Source organism: Sinohyriopsis cumingii, chromosome 17 (genome assembly GCF_028554795.1).
Source record: "Sinohyriopsis cumingii isolate HCF-2022 chromosome 17, ASM2855479v2, whole genome shotgun sequence".
Classification (NCBI taxonomy): domain Eukaryota; kingdom Metazoa; phylum Mollusca; class Bivalvia; order Unionida; family Unionidae; genus Sinohyriopsis; species Sinohyriopsis cumingii.
In genome coordinates, this window is record NC_142977.1 from 5,582,820 (window position 1) to 5,587,901 (window position 5,082).

The following is a 5,082-nucleotide window of genomic DNA, read 5'->3' on the forward strand; positions in this document are numbered from 1 at the left end:
TTTTTTAAAATTATAAGACAACCTGAAGAAACATTTTCAAAACTGTTAAAATACAGTTACATTCTCTTTCTATTCTTGCCTTAGTTAAAATTTTTACAGGTTTTGAGGAGATAAATAACTTTGACATTTCCCTTCATTCACCAGCTGATTTAGCAAGGCGGATCCACTACTGTAATATTCATATGTCGACTTTTAGAATATTATTGGTTTTTATGAAAAGAACAGTACATCTCATTCCAAAATATACCGTTTTAAAAAAGTACCCCATTTATATCTTTTAACTTCGCGTTTTTCTTTAGATTTTTCAGGAATTCTTGAATGTATGTTTCAGTTCGAGGCTACATATCTCGTTTCATTCAGAAGAATGCAATTTTGCTTGACGGATTACACTGGAAGCAAGCCGAATTTATGTTATGATTTAGTTAACTGGATACGGTAAATGACTGCAACATAAAATTCCAGGACATTTTCGTTTTTGACCAGAAATCAGCGAGAAACGTGAAGATACTCAATTATTATAGCTGGCGCTACAGTTTTTAAAATAAACAACGTAAATATTATTACGTCATAGGGCTGTAACTACGTAACAAGAAAAGATAAAACCCAACGAGCATTATATAATCCAAAATATAAATTTATTTCTCTAAAATATATAGTCAAACAAAGTGAAGGAATTAAACAGTACGGTATGAATTCCTAGAATTTCCTAAATGTACTATCAATTTCACACTAATCCGGAAACGCTCATAAAGTATTCCGAATGAAAGTGCTATTTTGCTTATGTGTCAGCACTAGAGAAGAAATCCCTTTCTAATATCCAAAAGTTTTTACTTCAAGGTAAATCCAATGAAAATTGAATGTCACACATGTTCCTGAATGTTTCAGGTAATCCAATGAAATTAATAAACATCCAAGTCCTTGAATGTTTCACAATAATCCAGTAGGGTACTGTCTGTTTAGAATAAATGTTTTAAGCTCTACAGTTTTAGCAAGCAAGAAATATATAACACAGAATTCCTCTGATAACTCTTACAAGACTAACTATAAACGAAGTATGAGATCGCTGTGCTTTAATCCATTTATATAGTCACCTAATGCGCACCAATTAAACAAAAAAAAAAAATCTGAATTACTAGAAAAGATTCCCAAGCATTTAAATCATTTTATATTTCGAAATACCTTAACAGTCAACATTTTCTTAGTGTTGAACATGTCACCAGGTAGGGCAGTCAACATATCTACATTACAAATGTACTCCCGAGATCGCGTGATGTTGACCTCACGGGCATGCAAGTTCTCATGACCTATTTTGACTGAAAATAGAATGTTGACGTGAATTTGGAAATATGACCTCGATTTATGAATGGAAATATTACAACATATTGTACATGTACTCTACATACGCGACGTGACCTCACCTTTAAGGTACATTCTGAAGTTAGAATACCAATCGTACGAATATTGTCATTAACCCAATTGACTAAAAAAAATTTTTTTATAAAAATAAGATAAAATTTGAGAATATCCGTAACAATATCATCTATGTTTTCTGTTGATTTGTTTTATTGCTCTAAATTGCTTAATGTGTTTCAGCAATTTGAACTTTTGATGTCCGTGTGTGTATGCGCGTATGTATTTGATAGCTGAGCATGTCATTTGACAAAAAAGATAAAACGGTGACAGGAAGAATGCAGATTTTAGGTTATGCGATAACTGCATAGTAGTTCTGTTGATTGTTGCATGTCCAAAATCCACCATCTTGCCACTGGTTTCCTACAGGGCACACTGCTAACTGTGCAGTACCATTAAAATCTTAAATCAATTTCATAATTAACTCTTATTCGGCATTTTAAGATACTTAATAAATGGACTCATCAAAGAAAGCCTTGGCCGTTCATGTTACAAAGACTTATGACCGTAGTTTGCAACGTTTTAAAGTCCCTCGGTGTCTCTCGGTGTGTCTGGTACAAGGCAATAGGTGTCTCCCGGTGTGTTTCGTACAAGTCAATAGGTGTCCCTCGGTGTGTCTAGTAGAAGTCAATAGTCGTCCCTCGGTGTGTCTGGTATAAGTCAATAGGTGTCCCTCGGTGTCTGGTGCTAGTCAATAAGTGTCCCTCGGTGTGTCTGGTACAAGTTAATAGGTGTCCCTCGGTGTGTCTAGTATTAGTCAATAGGTGTTCCTCGGTGCGTCTGGTATAAGTCAATAGGTGTCCCTCGCTGTGTCTGGTACAAGTTAATAGGTGTTTCTCGGTGTGTCTGGTACTAGTCTAAAGGTGTCCCTCGATGTGTCTGGTACAAGTCAATAAGTGTTCCTTCGTGTGTCTGGTATCAGTCAATAGGTGTCCCTCGGTGTGTCTGGTACAAGTTAATAGGTGTCCCTCGGTGTGTCTGGTACAATTCAATACGTGTCCCTAGGTGTTTCTGGCACAAAATGTACTCTACTTCCATGATGTCTTTCTGGAGTGTAATGCACTTCATGTAGTATCTCACGTCCAAAGTTTAGAGACTCATACTCGATAATTGCATGGGCAACAGTACCGGCTTCTTTAACCAAACGTACAGGAAAACTTGTATAGTTCTGTCTGCAACATGATAAGTACGTAATACAATGGTAAGCTCGTTTAATCTCTTTGATATACGTTATAGCTCCCTTAAGAATAATATTGATTTTTTGGGATTCCCTAATTTCCAGATCCTTCGACCGACTGGACGGTATTTCCACTAGTCCTTTTCCAGTGAGTTCAGCCACACGATCGTCAACCTCATGGGAGGGGCAGCACTCTATAAACAGAGAGGATTTGTCATTTTTTTTCCTGAAGGTCAGAATTTTGCACTTCAATGTTTCCACCATATTGTGTCCCTCTTGTATACAGAATGGCTGTTAAGACTTCCGCCTTCTTTCTCGTGTTGAGTTTTGTTCTGGGAATTGAGAGAGAAACAGATTTACCAATTTTAATTCTCTGTTCACTCGACTGCCGTCGAATGGAATGACAAGGTGCCAATGAATATTTTTTGGGTGTCTTCCCTCTTTCTGGCCCAAAACCCTCTGGAGGTTTTTAAACTATTGTTTTGGGGTCACCGAGCCCTGCCCCCTCCCCACTCCACCCCCTCCAAAGGCACACGACGAGGAAATTTATTTGAAGGTGAATAGAATTTCAACATTGTAAACACTCATTCTGAATTCAACATTGTAACACGCAGTCTGAATTCAACATTGTAAACAGTCTGAATCAGCCAGCTGAACAATGAGCGTTTTAGACCAAATAAGTTCTATTTACATTCGTGCTTACATATTTGTAAAATAGTAGTCTTTGTGAGGTAATTTATTTCGTTATTGTACTAACCAAGCCAATGAACCACGAAAAGAATTGTACTTTTGCTGTATAACTACAGAATTAAACCACTCGAACTTGTATCAGTAAGAAGTCGTCCATTTACTTCCAAACCATGACATGATATACCCATGAATAATTCTAGTTCTATTGCAGAAACCGTTGATTAAACAATCTTTGCTATATTATTTGTAAGGAATGGTTTAAATGTTTTGGTCTCCACTATGTATGTATGTATGTATGTATGTATGACACAGACAGACAAACGGACATATGATTGTTTTGTGTGGAGACCATGTAGGTTACCAAACTAATCGCTTCTTTCTTGTTGTTGACTGTAGAGACTAAATACAGTTTGACCTGGTAAGTAAACTTTTAGAAAACGGCGTGCAATCGTAAATTCTAAAACAAAAACATTGCATTGCCTGAAAGCGCGGGGCCCAAGGCGGTTGCATCGTTCACCCTGACCTAGGGCCGGGCCTGATGTGTTACACTTACATCCCTCCAAGTTATTACCATATCGTGTTACACTTACATCCTTCTAAGTTATTACCATATCGTGTTATACTTACATCCCTCTAAGTTATTACCATATCGTGTTACACTTACATCCTCTAAGGTATTACCATATCGTGTTACACTTACATCCTCTAAGGTATTACCATATCGTGTTACACTTACATCCCTCCAAGTTATTACTATGTCGTGGTTCACTTACATCCTCTACTTACATCCCCTAAGTTATTACCATATCGTGTTACACTTACATCCTCTAAGTTATTACCATATCGTGTTACACTTACATCCCCTAAGTTATTACCATATCGTGTTACACTTACATCTCTCTAAGTTATTGCCATATCGTGTTACACTTACATCCTCTAAGTTATTACCATATCGTGTTACACTTACATCCCTCTAAGTTATTACCATATCATGTTACACTTACATCCCTCTAAGTTATTACCATATCGTGTTACACTTACATCCCTCTAAGTTATTACCATATCGTGTTACACTTACATCCTCTAAGTTATTACCATATCGTGTTACACTTACATCCTCTAAGTTATTTCCATAACGTGTCCTATGTTACACTTACATGATATTAGTGACTCTTTCTGGAAATTTAGTCCTTGGAATTTATGCAGTCACAACGAACAGCGTATGTTATACAATGCTACACTAGACATAGTGAACGGCACACTGTATACATGTCTACACGTCACTAGGTATTCCCTTCAAATGTTATCATACCTTGATTGATCCATGCTCACGTAAGACGTCATTAAGGAGTAGGTAATGATAATATAAACCTTATATTACTGAAATGTACAGAGGCTTATATCTAGGTAAGATATCCGTTCATACCTGTAAGATCAATATTGACTGATCGACCACTTCACAGCCAAAAGATCTTCCGATAACGGTGGTAAACAACACCGCTGCCTGCATATATCTTTCGATCCTATTATTTACATTGCTTTGAGTTGTCATTCAGGTGCCTGTAAGTTACAGAGCTCGACGTGTTGTTGTAAGCCTTGGGCTTGCATGTATTAAGATCGTTAGTAGTGAAGGGGGATACTTTACGGACAATGGGAATTAGCATTACAGAACCCCTTGGGACACTTTACGGACAATGGAAATTTAACATGGCGAAAAATCGTGGGACACTTTACGGACAAGGGGAATTAACATGGGAATAAATCGTGGGACACTCTACGGACAAGGGGAATTTAACATGGGAATA

General features: G+C 37.2%; 1 long non-coding RNA gene across 1 annotated transcript; it reads right to left on the reverse strand.

The window, feature by feature from the left end:
* Positions 1-613: 613 nt before the first annotated feature.
* On the reverse strand, positions 614-4,648 carry LOC149777683 (uncharacterized). The gene is made up of 2 exons (XR_016415442.1): positions 4,435-4,648; positions 614-2,919 (listed from the first exon to the last, which is right to left on the reverse strand). It is a non-coding gene; the product is annotated as an uncharacterized LOC149777683 (long non-coding RNA).
* Between the last annotated feature and the right edge of the window lie 434 nt (positions 4,649-5,082).